Genomic DNA, 18,354 nt, shown 5'->3' on the forward strand with positions numbered 1-18,354 from the left:
TGGAATGTTCTGCCAGTTGATGCCCTATAGGAGCATTTCTCTAAAAACAAATTTCCTTTGAATTCAGGTCTTCCCATTTATTTAACTTTAAATCACCTCCTCAAAAAAGTGCCTTGAATTTATTCAAGTGACTCTTTCCAGAAAATGTTTTATTAATGACTTTATCATCAAAGGTTAAAAAGTACCTTCCTGGGCTTCCCTGGTGGCGCAGTGGTTGAGAGTCTGCCTGCCAATGCAGGGGACACGGGTTCGAGCCCTGGTCTGGGAGGATCCCACATGCCGCGGAGCAACTGGGCCCGTGAGCCACAATTACTGAGCCTGCGCGTCTGGAGCCTGTGCTCCGCAACAAGAGAGGCCGCGATAGTGAGAGGCCTGCGCACCGCGATGAAGAGCGGCCCCCGCTTGCCACAACTAGAGAAAGCCCTCGCACAGAAACAAAGACCCAACACAGCCATAAATTAAAAAATGTTTTTAAACTAAAAAATTTTTAAAAAGAAGTTTAAAAAAAAAATTTAAAAAGTACCTTCCTAAACCTATTGACATACTTTGAAAATCAAGGCCCTGATATATTTTCTCTAGGAAAAACTTATTTTTTTATTTAGTCAATAAAGGAGCCTGAGATACATGAAGTATTTTACTCAGGAGATCTTTATAACCAATAAGAAAGTTTAATCAATTTCCTAGGCAACTTAGCCAGCAAGGTTAAGCAATAAAAGTAGAAGATACCGTATGATATCAAATTTTCTTTTTTAACATATTTTGACAAACCATTTAAAAAATATCTCTGGGGGATTAAAAGCCATAGTCTTTTTTAAAAATGCTAGAACCCTTTACGTTTACCCCTTGGCTACTTCAAAATCTAATTTCTAATCCCATAATTGAGCTCACAGTGGTTTAAACTGTTATCAAACATCTTTAGGGGATTAGGACTCACTTCTGGTCCAAATGAAGCAACAGAAAAGCATGCATGGGGTTGTCCTGAGAAAGTAATGCCTGTCAATTAAAATTCCCCTGGGATTAATTAAAAGAATTGGAAATGATGGATTAAGAATGGTATTTAATGACTGCCCTGGGGCAGTCATATTTTTTAAAAAAATCAAATGCATGTGGCTATTAAGCCCTGCAAAAGATGTAGAGGCTTACAAAAATGAAAGACGACCAAGGATCTGATATAGAGAATGCAGGTGTAAATAGGTGCATGCACCTGCCTCACCGCTACTTAATATCACCTCAGAGAGCACCTTCTGGGTCCTAAGTGCTCCGGTGTGCTTGCATAGGCTAGGTGCGGGAATGAGATCCTGCCAATCAAATGCCAGAAACAGATCACGCATTGTAGGAAAACCCTTCCTTAGGTGTTAAAAAACAAAATCCAACTGAGTACATTTTTAAGATCTTATCGGCTCTATTCAAGAATTCATGATTGGGCAGCATCCCATCTAGCAGATAAAAAGGAGCTCCAAGGAGCTGTACAAAATGAAAGACTTATAGGCAAAAGGCAGCAGGAACAAGGAAGTTACATTACACAGAAAAAGAAGGCTGGTTATTGCAAGGTCACTTTCCTTTAGGGCATGGCAGGGTCTGTCAGGCAAAGCACCTCACTAGTGCTAATCAGGCGATTCCTGATTGGTTTAAGATTCCATTTCTGGGAGAGTCAAAACTAATTATGTCTTGGTTTGGTGATGTGGGGCTTAGCATAAGTGACTCCATTTTGGGCCTGTTGTCTGGTTTCTAACAGGGTTCACTTGTGCCTCTCATTTCAGAGCAAAAGTGGGGAGTTATTTCTCCAATTTGTTGAAACCTTTCCTTCTGGAAGGTATTCTTATACTTCCTAAACACATATATAAACGTTGAGTACAACTGGGCTTTAGCAAAGTGATAGACACTCTTGAGGAATGACCACCTTAAAAGTCTCATAAATAGAAGTTAGAGAGTTGAAACAAGAACAAATTCATTAGTGACATACACCCTGAAGGTCGGAGTTCAAATCCAGGATTTGCTTCTTACTGGATGTTTGACCTCAAGTAGAGCACTTTCTATTCCTAAACTTCAATACTCTTGTCTGTAAAATACAGATAATAATAGGATCTTCCTCATCGGAGTATTGTGATGGTTAATTAAACTAGCCTGGGTGAATATATTAAAAAGCCTCGCTGATAGTGAGTGTTCCAAGACTATTAGGTATTATACGATTAGATGATAGAATTTAGAAGAAGAAACAGTCCTTTTCATGGGATAGGTCAGGGGGATAAAAGACCTGACTAAAGAGTAATATCTTTAAATGAAGAGCTTTATCAATGCTGGCAAGGTTTACTTTAGCAGGAGAAAATTAAATAAATTTTTAAAATAAAATACAGAAAAAATCCTTTCAGAGAATAGACTTTTAAAAAATTAATTATGTTTGTTTTAAAAATAAATTAAGAATCATGGTAATGAACCTCTAAAAGTGTACTATTTTATAGCTTCTGGCTTGAATATTGTCATTGATGACATTAGAGGCAACTAACCCATTAATTAGAAATCTTCACCAATGCAAGGCATAGAGGAAATAAAGTACTTCATCTTTAGCTTCTAACATATTCACACTTGAAATCAAAGCTTCTGTTAAATTAGACCAGAAAGAGCTATTTAGCATAAGTAAGAGTTAACACTGGCTTAGGGATGTCCTATTTTTAAAAAAGAGGTCTGTTGGAAAATACTTGATAAATCTGCCTTTAAAATCAGCAAAAATATTGTGACTGCTCTTTTGACAGCCTTCCTAGGAAGCAACTGATGCGAAAGAAATTGTGATTGTCAAAATAATAAGCAAACTACAACTAGCAAGAGAAAAAGAAGCAGAGTTTTCTATTTTATACAGTTGCGTTTTTTTGCGTATCCTGGTGTGTGATGACTAAGAAAGACCAGCAAAAGTATAGGATAATAATGTCAATCTGTCAAATATCTTTCTAAAAGAATCTAACAAAAATCCAAGCTTTTATTTAGCTTGCAGAAATTCCATTAGCCTATTAAGTAAGCAACTGAAGATGGCTGCTCATTTAACAAACTCTATATTTTATGGAAATGAACCTTTTTTTATTAACATCTGTTAGCTTCGGTTTCTTGATAAAGACTAATAGTAACAAGTGTGAGTCTGCAGCTGTTTTCCATCAGTTACTCAGAAACTTTTACAAAGGTACTTACTTCCCAGTAGTGTTGAGTACTAGAACCATATTACCTTCCTAAAAATGAGAAAGAAAAATATGTCAAGGGACTATATTCTGCTTTTGAACAGCTATGTATTCAGCAGGTCGGTTATATACTCAGAAGTAAGGGCCTTCATACTAACTACTTAATCTCCCCCAAAAAACTGAGCTAGGTCATTCAAGAAGCAGCATTTGTAAATTCAACCAAGACAAGCAACCCCCAGCACTGGAAACTTATATTGAAAATCTGTTTTGTAAATGCACTGTACTAAATTCTAAACAGAAAAGATGCAAAGATAAGACAGTTTTTGCTCTTGAAGAGTTTGTAATTTTAAAATGGATTGGCTTGTGAGCCCAAGAGAAGGAAACTCTCCCTCCTTTTTCTTTGTTTACTGACAAGTTATTTATTTATTTTATGGAATACTTTTGCCGTATGTATCCATTCTTCTGTGGTGTCCTGTTGTGGCATTCAGTGATTATTGTTTTTGTCACTAAACTTTTTATATCTTCCACTTGCCTAAGGCCCAGCTCTATATTTTAAATTTTTCAAATAAATGTCGGAAAAGCAGTGAACTCTACTTTTAAAAACATGATTCTGGTTGGTATATCGGGCAATATACCTTTGTTAATTTCCCAGGCATTAGGCAAATAACCGGGACATATTCCTGCCCTATTTCCCAATTCTTATGGCCCCAGCAAGGAAAAATTTCAGTTCAGGATCTGATAGCCATTTCTCCCTAAATCAATACAGCATTAATCTTATTGAGATATCCCCAAATCTCTAATCCTGTATATTGAAAAAAATACATGAAAGTAAGAAAGGTTGATGATGTGTCCCCTGGGATCTATCCCACTTTTTGCAATAAAGGATAGCCACAAGAAAAATCATTTTACCCAATAATTACTAAGGAAAGCTCTGTGGCATTTATGATTACACCTGCTACCAAATCCCATGGCTTTAAGCACCCTAATGACTTAAAGAAGAAATACTGCAGAACTAAAGGTATTTCGTACATCTGAATTCCCAGTAATTTCTCAAATTATTTAACACCAATAATCATACTTACTCCAGTTTAAGAGAATTTTTGCAGTTTTGAATTTTCTTTCTAATAAAAGTGCATGATGCTGTTGAGAGCAAAAGAGGTGAGCTAATAGACTGAACCCTCGGGTACTCCTTGTCCCACCAATGACTTAGATGGTTGGCCTCAGTTTTCTTATCTCTAAAATACGGGGATTCAATTTTATCTACTATTTCTTCCAAAAGCAAAATCCTGGTCTATTCTCTGGACATGAGTGATGCCCATCCCTTCATCCAGTTTTCTTCCTTCATTCACACTATTTACCTTAACTGGGAAATACACATAATACACATGAAAGACAATCATGTGACTCTTTAGGTCTCAGATATACACCCCATCTCAAATATCCCAATCCTACCTCCAAGTGAATCCAATAAAACCTCAAGTTCTTACAGCCAAAATTCATATTTTTCTCTTACCTGATATCTATACTTTCTAATATAATGTCTCATAAATTTAACTATCTGCTCCAATGAGGACTACTACCCAATGCCTCAAACACTGATTTCCACAAATATGGATTTCAAATAGGTTTTTAAATTTTTTATTAGCCTATTTGCCATATTCTATTGAATCCAGTGTCTTTTATTAAATTACCCCATTTGTGGGTCACTGTTTTGTCCTAAGTGGTTCAGCACCCTCCCCTTTATCCTCCCAAAATTATTCACAGTGCACAGCTACCTACCCCTTTTCAGCAAACTTAGGCTTGTGCTTCCTGGAGGAAACTTAACTTCAGTGATAAAACCATCCATCTGACATGAAAGTCATCACTGGCTCCAGTGTCACCTCCCCTATAGCTCTGCAGTCATTGACAACACGAACAAGCCTAATGCTTGTTGCGTACCATGTGACTTCATTTAACTGGCAATAATTTCCCCTCTCTTTCTGAGAATGATTTGGTTCAATGTGAATAAAGACAGTAAAGTTTAGCTGAAGGAGAGTAAGTGAATGTCTGTGTAGCCCTGAGTAATTTAGAAGTGCAGGATGTTCCAAATTATAAGATATATTGGGCATATAGAGACACTTTACATGATATGAATAGCAATGGGCTAATTATTACACATATTTCTAGCGTCATGGTACTTTAGAAGACATTTGCCATTTAAAGGAAAAAACCTAAAGGGATGTTACCATGAAAGAAAAAAATTCATCTGGATAAGGAGCGCCCCAGATTCCCATATCCTATCAGATAAAACATTGGTGATCAGAACTTTTTTCTTTTCTAATACATAGATTAAGATGACCTCAGAGCCAACCTCAGAAACTTATTTTAAGAGTAAAACATTTCAGCAGCAGAATTGGGGGAATCTGGATCTTAGTTATGTCAAAACAGGTATTGGAAAAGCAGTGGTAGCCAAGGTTATACGAAGAGGAGAAATCTAAGGCTACCATTTTGACTTACTCTTATCAAGATTAAACACAGCCCTAATGAAAGAATTGGCTTCCAAGCTGTTGGCATCATCTCAATTCTTATAGGGAATGGTTTACCTCAAAATAACACTAATTTAAAATTGAGTTGTGGGACTTCCCTGGCGGACCAGTGGTTAAGACCCTGTGCTTCCACTGCGTGGGGCAGGGGTTCGATCCCTGGCCAGGGAACTAACATCCCACATGCCGCGCAGCGTGGCCAAAAAAATAACAATAAAATAAAGTAGAGTTGTGTCCAAAGAAGTAAAGTCAGCACAAATTATGAGAGCCCTTGTCTTGCTAAGTTCTCACAACTTCAAGCTTTTGCTGACGGTCCTCCCCCACTTTCCATGGGATTCTTCTGTAGTCACACTAACATTCAGGCACCCCAGCAGCATCATCTGCCCGTGGCCCTGGTGCACAGCGCCGCCTGTGACAGCCAGGATGCTGCAGATCCTGGTTCCCTCCCTCCCCACCAGGAGTCTGGAGCGGCAGGCTCACTCACCCTCCCTAATTATTTGTTTACTGAGCCCAAGGGATTCTTGGTCAACTAGCAGCACAAGGGGCAAAGAACCATGGTGTCTTAAGTGCATTAAATCTTTATATTAGCTCCCTGGCTTGGTAAACCTTTCTGCTGGCTTTGTTCTCTTTTTCCCAAGCATGACAAACAAGTGGTTTTTCTTTTTCACGTTAATGATTCTTTAGACAAAAAGGAGTCGTTCACGGCTTTCTCCGAGGCTGATAGGTGTTTCTGTTTAATGAGGTTTTTATTATACTGTATTGGCTTCCCTGAAAAGAAATTACAAGCAGCAAACAGCTGATAATAGAACAAGGCTGGAAGAAACAATAACCAAGGGGGGAAAAATTAGTCTGGCGGCAGATGCACGCGTTGTAGCTCAGGGATTAAATGCCACTTCCATTCTCCCTTGGCCACCATTGTACTAGTAATAATGTGGATGTGGGCACTTATGTGCCTGTTACATGTGTGCAAAAGATATGGGTATAGATATAGACCCAGCTAAACTGCCATCTGTGGAGGAAGAAGGGTGGTGAGCTCAGTCTAGACAAAGATGAGCGAAGCTCGGAGTAGGGGTTTACAAGGGCTGGTCGGTTACCATGGAAACTAATTGGCGCTAATAAGTAAAGGGACATTTTAACTGTGGGAACAGAATAGGAAGGGCTATTTTTCAATATCACCGTTACCTACAATTAATCTTTCATTTTAGGAGTGTCCCTACTTAATTCCTGTGATGAAGCTATACCCTCTGCACACAACCTCGCCCTGATCAACATGACATTCAAAAGCTGAATATCATCTTTTAGAACATGTCATATTTTAGGTTTTGATCTTTCAAGATAGAATCAATTTCACTTTTTTTTTTTTTCTTAAAAAATAAACTGTTTGCAGATGGCAAGGGGAAGGGAAGAGAGGTAATAGAAAATTCTTAACTTCTAAACTGACACTGCTGAGCACTGGAGCTGGTTACAGAGGGAAGGGGAGCCCGGATCTTATCCTGCAGCACCAGCTTCAGGTCTTTGTTTGAGTTGATTTTCCTTAACAAAAGCATGGCAGAACATCAACCCCAAAATGTGTCATTGTGGACTCACTTTAGAATACTTGTGAAAGGTAACGTTTACAGGCACTGCACAGGACAAGAATTAAGATCATAGCCAACAGGCAAGATCTGTTGTTCCACTTGTATTTTTAATTTTAGAGTAGCATAATAACGGAAGTTATCAATAAAAGAGAAGTAGTGACTGAGATTTTAGGAAAAGATTTACAATTGAGAAGAGAAGAGAAATGTTTCTGTTAAAAAGCTTTTTCCACAATAGTGTCGATCAGAGCCAGGGTCACTGGGGAAATGTCTCACAGAAGGTGTGTTACCAGCACAGGGTTGATAAAACGTGATTCAACACCTTTACAGTTTCTTAGGTTTTGCTTTTGTTACTCAATTTACAGTTTAAGAGAAGGCAAACTACCTTAATAACGTCTCCAGGGTCTTCAAAATCTATGCAGCTGAGGTAATCCAGATTTCCAGACGTGGGTCTGGTTGGATTAACCAAAAGAAAAAAAAATTTTTAATGAAAAAATTGCTTTGCAATAATTGGCACTATTAAAAATTTTATGGTGCCCAAGGGAAGTTTTAGCCCCATGGGGCCACTTGCCATTGTTGAATGTTCCAGTGTTGATTATGTATCTGGATTTAGCTGATTAGGAGTAATGGTTTAGTGAATCTACTGCATATTGTGAAACGGACACCTCATAATCACTTCTGGGAAGAAACTGAGCAAATGAATCAGGACTCCAACTTCCAATACTGTTTTTTTTCCTTCTTCCCTACAGCCCAGTTATAGGAAAAATTAACTGTCTGAAAATAATGGTTCGCTAATCCTGTGCTTCAGAAAATTGTACCAGAAGTCATTTTTAAGTATCTTAATATAATATCACACAAAAATTCCTGAAAAAAAAAGTTAGTCAATTTTGCTAGATATTGAAATAATTCTCTTTGTGATATGGGCATTCTGCGTATTAGATATCTATTTGTAGTCTAGATTTTCATGCTTTAGGCAAGCTTAAAGGGTTTTTTTTTTTCCCCAGTGATCCCCCTCCCAGTTCAAAGAAATTCAAAAAGTGCAATATTTAAAATGTTGGCTTCCCACAGACGGTCAGGGAGTTGTTAATATTTCAAATTCCTGTTTTCTATTTCAGATTATCAAAATTCCTTAGAAGTCTGATGGAATTTTTTTAAGTGGTTAGATTTGAGGCAATTAATTTATTTCCAGATAGCTCTTTAAAAGTACCGTAACAAGTATAGCCATTTTCTCATTCAAATTGCTATCAAAGTAATTACTTCTATAAAACAGTTCAGACAACTCAAAAAAAAAAAAAAAAAGAAATGCACAGAAGAAGGAGGTATTGAAATGGCCCCAAATTGAAAACATTTCAAAGCAAAATTGTTAACGAGCTGTTTGAGCTATATGGACATTATAAGTGCAATTAACTAGAAGCCAATAAAAATAATCAATGACAGAGTGCAGCCCTCTGGTACCCAGCGCTTTTTACAAAGAGATGTCTGTGAAGGCAGCGAGTGATTCAAAAAGCCGCCTTTATCTATGGAAGCGCGTGCTATTTTACACGAGTAGAAACGAAAATGATTTTCATTGACTGTTTCTGAAGTTCAGCCCCTGACAAACCGTGAAGAGCTTTCTGTGGGAAGAGAGAAGTTTCTGCTCTCAGCTGCACTCCCCACCCGCTTCCTCCCAGGAATGCTGGAGACAGCCGCAATCTCATCACAGGAAGGTAGGAGTGTAGATTTCAAAATGTAGATGTCACATTTCAGTGCAAACAACTCCCACATGAACACTTTATCAGTATGTCAAGATGAATTTTTTATCTCCCGGGCGGGGCGGGGCGGGGGGCGGGGGGAATGGGTGCTCGCTGAGTAGATTGCGCTCCCTAGATTGGCAGGAAAAGATTTTTAGTGTTTCTGTGCATCCTACGGAGGGTCCCCACGGTCCCCCCGGGGGCGCACAAGGAGTTGTGAAAAGTACCGCACAACTGGCCACCGGCATAATTAATTCCCTCCACCTTCTCTTTAGCACCTCCCACGTCTTCTCTTTTTATAGCAGTTCTTTCTCTCGGAAAATCTCAGGTTACTTGACTGGGAGTTCTCAGACCTCCAGTTTCAGCCCTGCCCTCAGCCTGCAGTCAGTGAGAGACACCCAGCCCCAGCAAATGGATTGGGCAGCCCGTCTTGACACACCACTGTGCTGAGTGCTTGAGGACGTGTTTCACCAGATGGTTGGGGTTAGTGTGTGTCATCACATTTGAGTGGGGATTAGGAGCAGGAAGGCTGCCTCGCTGGAGCTGTGTGGTCTTCTCCAAGCGAGAGTTGCAGGCAAGAGAACTACTTCCTTGGGGAAGAAGAGGAGGAATTCGTTTTCTGCAGCCACAAGAAAAGCAGTTTTTTCAGGTAAAGTAAAAGACATTGAATGCGCCTGTCTCCCTCTCTCTCTCTCTCTCTCTCACTCTCAACATACTTTTGAATGGAATGCTAGCACAGCACACTTGTCAAACCCAGTTGTTGCTCTCCTATCAATGTTGCTATTGTACGGCTGACAGATAACAGTGAACATAGCTTGGTGCTTGGCTGTCTTTATAAAACTAACACTCCTCAAGCCTTGCTCTGGAAGGTGTAGCTCAGAAAATGTCTTTGGAAGCGGTGCTGGTCCCCACCCTTTCATATCCTCGTTGCATACTCAAAACAGGAGCTCTAAATTGTTCATAAAGGATGGGTAAGTCCAAGAATGCATGTATCTTAGCTTTCAAAATTAAAAGTCACTTTCAAACTGTTGCATTTTACTACCCAATTGATCAAGATTCTTTGAAGAGTCTATTACTGAGTTGCTGGCAGAGATGGACAAGCTTTCTTCCCCGATTTTTGCAATGTAGATCCTGTCTGATTTGTGAGGGACCAAAGTGTTTCGAAAACAATTTGGAGATGGACTCTAAAGTGGGAAACTCCTTAAGAGAAGGGGCTGCCTTCGGAGCAGCTGAGAGAGCGTCTTTAAAACCAAAATGCTTAGAGCTAGAAGAAAAGCAGAAAAGGAAGAAGTAGGAAGATGCTTTTTAACACGGCCCTTTTGCAGCTGCAGGGGAGAAGATGGAGGTAATTCATTTGCAGATCTGTTTGTGAAAGTTTTACAAGTCACTGAAAAGTAAAGGAGCGTCTCTGTAATGGATCGTTAAAGTCCCTACATTTATGGGTTTTTAAACAGGCTCTCTGAAGTGTTAATTAAATGTAAATAGATTTTCTGGCTTGGTTCTAAACAAACATAAAAAAAAAAAAAGGTTTTAATTACAAATTAGTCACTGGAAATGAATGGTCATCCGGTAACACAAAATGAGTTGTCATCATATCTGTGAGTAGCCATTAATTCAACCACTCTGACAAAAGCACCATGAAAATTAGATTGAACTGAACGTAGCAATGGGGTTTATATCTGATGCTTAATTTGTGGTATAACAAAGGCCTTTCACGTTGATGCCCTATTTTTACAGGGATCAAAGACGTAACATTTTCATTTTTCAAGTTTGTGATCCAGCAAGGTGAGTCCATGAGTTACTTCTTTTGCACCGTGACAGGCTTGCGCTCCCACGTCAGTGTTCAGATACCTGTGGTGCTTAAAAATTCCTGCTCCTATTGGACTTCCACATTGCATAGAGAAACCCGACACTGTCCTCACCCTTGGCAGGTGAGAGAGTCTATGAATAATACTGTATATAAGCTATTCTGAAATAGGAGCTGTTTTGTAGGTTGCATAACAGGAATTTATGGCTAATGCTCTGTGATTTTTGTATTCAGCTGCAAAAAGATGCTTGAGAAATTATGTTTCAAGTTGCACTACATATATTTTTGGCAACAAGAGAGTTGATATTTTTAATGCTCTTTTTAAAAATTTATTTATTTTTTTCTTTTCCATTATTGTTTATTAATCCTCTTTTTAAAAAATTAAGATTACAAGAATTTGTTATTATAGTATCTAGTTGTTATTCAGAGTGTTCTCTGAAATAGTCTCAGAAATCTTCAATGAGAAAATATCCTCATAAATAACCAGGCAGTTATTACAACTGAGTAAGATCCGATTCCCAATATTACATAACCCAAACAGGACTAAGTTCATAAGCTGCAGTCTTTTGGAATTCCAGTCATTCCATTTTAGCTTTACAATGGAACTGGGGTTTAAAAAAATAAAGACAGAAAGGCAAACTAATATCTGGCATTGTGTCAGGATTAGGGTTATAGGCACAGCCAGGAGCAGGTACAGTGCTGGCTACCGATGCCATTTTTCACGATAGCAGAGATATTTCAGGAGAGAGTAAAGTCCCTCCTCACCAATGGGCTCTTCCTCCAGGAGATCTGGCGTGATGGCATCTAACAAAGGCAAGTCCCTGTTGAGCCATGGGAGCCCCAATCCCCCTCCCCTGCCACAAGCATATGTTGCTAATGTTACAGACTGACCACCAGGCTGCCTGCCCAGGATTTTGGCAATATGGGAGAATCCCGTCCACCCCACGAAAAGTCAACTGTCCGCAGGATTTAGGCAGGATGAAAACAAGAAAGGAAGTTGAGAAATAATAAATTCACACCTTGAGAAGGCAACGTTGTGTGTTACTCCCCCTAACAAGGCTTAGGTAACGTGAAGTTACTTAACGAACCCAGAGGGTCTGTTTCAAGACACTGCCCACAGGGCAATCCCAGTTTCTTGTCAAAATCTAAATCCACCGTTCCAGATGGTAAACATTCAGAGGCATATTTATGGTGACTTCTACATACCTCAGTTTGACATTTGGTTTCTTCCTGACAGCACTTGTGCTGGTAACACACATGAAGTTCCCATCAGTATTCTAACAGCTGTGAAAGTGTTTGAGCGCCCTGGGTATCCCTCCCAGCGAGGTGAAAAATCACTGGGGGGTGGGGCTGAGGGACATCTCGACTTGCCCTGTGGCTGCATCCTGTGATCTAGGCACGCAGTAAGGTGACAAATCTCAGAGGCGAAAAACAATCTGGAAGCTTGATCCATTAACTTACAAAACCCACTTTGACAGTGGCGTGGAAAACTAAATTACGTGAATGCAGATAATCATTGAACTCGTGGTAGATGATAAGCAGGAACCTTCATCAAAGAACTAAAAGGGCTCTACTCTTTCCTTCTAAGGAAATTTATGTGACTTCAAGCAGATTGCTGTGGTCATTTCCATTGTAATAGCAGAGACGAGTGGCACATGTGACACTTTGCATTTACTGTCTTAATTATGTACCCATATGGGAAAGGATAGGGGCTTGGTTCTTTTGTGTTTTAGATTTTAAATGGTTTATCCTTTAGGAATCCAGAAAGCAGGATTTCTAATACTGAGTACTGAGATTTCACCAACCGTTGCCAGGTGGATGAGGCCAGCCAATGGGTCAGGTCAGGACATCTGGTTCTTTTTTCCCTCTGCAATATTTTTTGTGGGGAGAGCATGGAGTAAATTTAAGGGGATTAAAATGTTTAAGGAGCTGACTCTAAATAGATTTTTATTTTTAATCATCATTATTGACTTTGAAGAAAAGGAGGCTCATGTATGAAATTAAGTCTATGGTCATATGGTGAATTTACCTTTCCTTTATGTTAGATCCATGGGTGGAAAAAGATATTTGAAAGAAGATATTTTATGGGAAAAGTTTGTCTTGAAATATGTTTCCTATTTAAAATATTTTCAATTCAAACTCAGTATGCTGGGGAGGAGGGGTATAAGCCTGTTAGCTTTTTTTTCTCCCTAATATTCCCCTCACCCCCATAGCCAATCTGTCATCAAATTCTGTGAGTCCTCCCTTTAAAGCGTCACCCACATCTGGCCCACAGCTACCGCTCCAGTGCAATGATTCAGTCACATGGGGGTCATTACAGCAACCTGCTAACGGGTCCTCTTGCCTCCACTTCCCTCCTGTCCACCAGTTGTGGGCTGAGCTTCCTAAAACACGGCTTCCATCAAAGCATTTCTCAGCTGAGAATTACCACATGGACCCTCACTGTCCACAGAATAAAGTCTGAATTTCTCAGTCCGACATGTTGGCCCTCTGTTATTCAGCCCCAACTTTCCAACTGTATCTCCCACCAAATCCCTACGGCAGCAGAAGTCTACCCTTCCCTGTGGCTCAAGTGGCCAGCTCAATGTCCCCCACTTCCTGGTCTCTTCTCTTACCCTTAATCACTCTAGTTTTCCATCTTGTTGTCTGCAAAATGAGAGTTTATCATCATGTGAGACATTCCTTCTAGTTCTACGTTTATAAGCCTGTGGGTAGGACATCCTCATCACCTCTGTATACTCATTCTTCAAAGCTTCTGCTTAAGTTCCACCTCCTCCAGGAAGCCTCCCCTGACTACATCTCCCAGTGATGTTTTCTTTCCATTGAGGCTATTGGTTATCTGTGGGTTGCAATTAGCACAATTACCTTGTTTTTTTTAGCCCTACTTTCTACTTTTCCTTTTTATCACTTGACTCCTCAGGTACGGTGAAGACTCCTAAGACAGGAACTGGCCTGGTCCACTTTTATGCCTTACTAGTAAATGGGTGTTGGCTAGCTCACAGGGACATTCAAACATCCAAGGCACTTTCCTCTCTAGTTACCCCACTTTAGAGCCATTTACTGGCTCTAATAGTCTCCTCTCCATTCATAAGAGAAACGGAAAAAAAACCCGATAAAACTTGATTGGTTGTATTTGGGGAAGCTTAGGAAAAATGCCACTTGGGCAGAATGTGTGAAATGATTGTCCAAAATTAAGCTTGAATATTTTCTGAAAAATCCCCTCCTATTTCAGCTTTCTATAACCGTGGTAGGAATCACATCTATTAGCTGCCCCGCTATGGTGTGAAATTTCAAACATGATTTTGGAAGCAGGAGAGTGCAGTTTTTGGGTTCAGACAGACTTGTGTTCTAATCCAGGTACCCCCTCTCACTAGCTGCATGGCCTTGGACAGGTGACTTAACCGTTCAGCTCCCTCCTCTGTAAAATGAAGATAGGAATACTTTCTTTGGGGATGTTATGAAGAGAGAGAAAACCACAAAGCACCTAGCTCAGCACATGTGCAATGAATGGGTGAGAGAGAAGGTGGGTAGATGCATAGGCAGATATAGATCTAGGATGCATGACTGTGTTCATCTCGGTCATGTCAATCATTCATTCTATCTGTTTATTTAAAGTGTGTCTTCTTTTAGCTTTTTTCTCTGCCACCAAAGGCAGGGGGTGGGGAAGGGGGCGGGGGTAGAGAGAGCGCCAGAGGAGCTGCTTTTGGCATTTAGGGATTTGGAGCAACTGAGTTAATGGACCCGTAGGGACAATGGTGACAGTTGAATACCCTTTGCAGGGAGGAGGGAGTCCTGGGTCCTGCGCTGAAGGATAAGAAAGAGTGCAGGCGCTGGGCCACAGGGCTGGGGGAACAAAGGGCCCGAACAGTGGACCCCAGCAGGGAGCTGAATTCACCAAAGGGTCATGTGCTCCTCTTCCTTCCTCCTGGCCCACTGTTCAGAAAGAAATAATAACTTGGCAAAACACTGTAGAGAGTCAGGTCAAACTTCCAGAAGTAATTGGTAAAGCAAGATACCATTTAGACAAAACAAGGGGCTTGGACCTTTGCTGTCCTTCACCCTTAAACCAAAGTGAACAAAAAGCTGAAAGCAATCAGCTTGAGCTCTGGCCTGTTCCCAAACTCTGCGCCCACCATCACACACTGAGCTGTCTATCTGCACCCTTTCCCCAGAAGGGCAGCTGACCGAGAAATGATCTCACAAAGCACTAAATGCCACCTAGCAGATACGTCCTTGGACACTGGTCATTCAGCTTCAGTTTTCAGGATCTTGGGACAGATCAAAGGATATTCTTTCCAATCCTGATTCATCTGGTCTACACCTGCCCCAGACCAGGGAGAGGAAAGAGACTGGAACTCCTCTAAATGAAGGGTAAGGCAATATATCTAGAGATGCCTCTCTCTTCCTAGCAAACATGACTATAGAACTTTCAAAGCGAAGCATTAACAGTTACGTGGCTCAACCTCATCTTTAGCTGTAGCAGATCAACTAGCTGCTCAAAATATGGGATCCACCTACTACTGAACGATAGTGTGTTAAACCTTTGTTAATTAAAAAGAAAATGTAGCTCTCCTCTTGACCTTCAAAGGTAAAACCTTTTCTTACATGCTGATCTCCTTTTTTACTACACAGCTAGAAATCTGTAAGAAACTATTCCTGCATATTTGAAATTGTGAACCTAAGAAACTTGGCCATGCCACTGTTCATTAACTGTAGTGGGTGAGGTTGATATTGAATGGCTATGCTGAACAAATGAGCAGACACGTGTTTCTTGGTGAAAAGGTAGAGTCTCCCCAAATTAATCTACAAATTTCAGAAAATAATAAACAAATTCTCACACAAGAGAGTTAGATGGCTGACAGTGGGAGCAGTGTTTGGGAACAGGCAAGAGCCCAGATGGCTCCGGTTGAACGTAAAATAAAGATTCGAAAGTTTACGTGGATGATAAACTCATGAGCAAGACAGGACACTTGTGTAAGAGAAGAACCATAGTAAGAAGGGGACTTGTTTTATCCCATATCCAATCATGTTATAAAACTACAGTAATTGAATTTTCTGTTTCAAAGCAATTGACTCTGAAGTAGATGTTCATCTACCTTCACGTATTTTTGCTTTTGTTTTATTCTCCTTGGTTTTTTGTTTTTGTTTTTTTAATTCTCCTCAGTTTTCATCTCTATTCTGTTGTTGGCTTTGTCCAAATCTTCAGCTCAGCTACAAACTGTGGTTGCTAGAAAGAAGGTCTATTGCTACAATTAACTGAAACCCTGAACTAGTTTTTTTATTACTTTGTTCTATGGTTTTTTCCCATCTGCAAATAGAGCTACTAATATATGCAGCTTTTCCACTTCATGGAATACGTAATAGGCCTGAAACAAGTTTATTTCAAGAACTCGGGAAAATCCTCCTGTATTCATTGCCTTGATGGAGGCCCCAAATACACCAATCTAAGCATTCTCCCATTTTTATGAACAATAAGAGCACATTCTTAATAAACAAAATGGAAATCTGAATTACAGGGGGTTCTGTTTATTGTCCCGTTTTGTGGCATGGTGTTATAACTCACAGGCAACACCTGCTGTGTTAACTTAAAATAAAACTGAAGGTTAGCGTATTTTGAGATATTAGCTATACCAGGGTCATGGGGGGAACCGATGAAATGCATACAGAGTGTGCATTTATTGATAAGTTAATTTAGAAGTGTGCACCTGTGGATATTAGCCTCAAACTCCTATCACTAATATGGCTTAGCATCAAAATCACCTTTCTATAACACGTCCTCTGAATAGACTTCCTGCCAGTTTAATGCCTCCCCCTTAACCTTCACCTGCCAATAATCAATCTTCCCCTGAGTAGAACGTCCTAGTACACAGATGTGCTTGGCGTTGCATCCAGAAATTCTAGAAACTTCAGCTTTTAACTTTCATCTATAAGGAGTGCATCCCCCGCAAAAAGAGGCCCCTAAAAATCACATGTTCCTTTTTATTCCTCTTGAGAGCTTCATGCTGGCAAGAAAAAAGAAAATGTTCTGGATATAGCAAATGAATAAAAGCATGGGGTATGTAATATTTTTTATTTGAGACACCTAGAGGATTCACATGTGTTATCCCATTCTTTTCATATATGACATCTAAATTTAGTAAAAGAGATATGAGGGATAGGCTCAATATCGAACAGTTTAAATTACTTTTTGGCAGTTGATCTGATGTCTAAGGAAGAGCCATAGGTGCCTTCTAAATGGAGTCAAAAGGAACAGGCTTAAGAAAGCTGCGTCAATGTGCTAATTCATTTAGTCCGTGTGTACTCAAGAACTTCCTGTGTATGTATTTCTATCCTAGTGCTGAGAGGAGTACAAAATAATATAGGACACCATCCTTGCCCTGAAGGAATCTCTAGTTTAGCTGTGAGCGGAAAATGCGCCCCCCACAAAAAGAAATTTCTAGTAGCAATGGAAGGAATTTTGTGGTTAAGTATCAATTATTAATACTAATTAAAAGGGATGTCCACAGAGCCCCCTACTGGAGGAGCTGGAACCGGAGCCGGGCAAGACTTTTCTCCACATCGTTAAGCAGATGAATCAGAGCTGTGATTCATCTCCATTCTTTACAAACTCCATGGGGACAATTCATTTACCCTCTTTTACTCAGTTTCCTTCTCTATGGGGATATGGTGATCACAAAGTGTGGTTATCAAGGTTCAACGAGATAATAAAATTAAGCGCCTAGAACTTAGTCAGGATTCAAACAGCTGTATTCTTTTTCCAAGATGGCAGAAGGAACCACTTGAGTTAAGGCTTGGAGTTAAACTGTGTATGTCATTTTCAAGCCAAGACATAGTATTTTTGAGTCAGAGGATTTGTGTAGATACAGTTTGGGAATACAGTGAAGAGAGGCACTCGGCAGAGGAGAGGGTGGAAAGGAAGGGGAAGAGGGAGGGAAGAGGGGTGATGGAGGAAGAGAGAGAAGATGAGAAAGGAGGAGGAGAAAGAGTGTGGTCCTTGGTTGCCTCTCCTCTGTACTCTTTTCTATTTTAAGCATGTCATGTCAGCTAAATTAGGCCAGACTCTAGAGTGTGGTGACACATCAGGACACCAGGTAGAGAGGTTGGATTTCATAGTTGAAATAGATGCCTTAGGAAGTTTAAGCAGTAGATTTTTCAGGAATGGGGAGAGAGATAGAGAGATAGAGAGACAGAGAGAGAGAACATACAATCGGGAGAGTACCAGGAGTCCAAAAAAAGAAAAAAAGCGTTGCCTATTCTCATCAGTGACATTGGGAACGAGGAAAGGATGGGTGTAAGAAACATTGTGAAGAACTAAATGACCATATCAACAACTTGGTAATTGGTCAAATAGAGGACAAAGGAAAGACAAGTGACAGAGAAGACACTGAGGCTTCAAGCCCAGGTAGACAGGGAATGGTGACACCACCTAAGGAAAATGGGGATGCTGGAAGTGGAATTTCATTTTGCAACACCATAAATATCCCAAGCTATGGTTGGGATAACTTTATAATGCAAACACAGGTAAATATATGTGCATAAAAATGTTTAGCCATATAA

The 18,354-nt window shown here is 40.1% G+C and overlaps 1 protein-coding gene across 1 annotated transcript in view; it reads left to right on the forward strand.

The window, feature by feature from the left end:
• Positions 1–9,384: 9,384 nt before the first annotated feature.
• The window catches only part of SULF1 (sulfatase 1), a 161,107-nt gene continuing 152,137 nt past the window's right edge, over positions 9,385–18,354 (forward strand). The window contains exon 1 of the mRNA XM_061171316.1: positions 9,385–9,639. The gene's annotated coding sequence lies outside the window, so the exon portion shown is untranslated. The remainder of the gene's footprint in view (positions 9,640–18,354) is intronic.

This window comes from Eubalaena glacialis, chromosome 17 (assembly GCF_028564815.1).
Source record: "Eubalaena glacialis isolate mEubGla1 chromosome 17, mEubGla1.1.hap2.+ XY, whole genome shotgun sequence".
NCBI lineage: Eukaryota > Metazoa > Chordata > Mammalia > Artiodactyla > Balaenidae > Eubalaena > Eubalaena glacialis.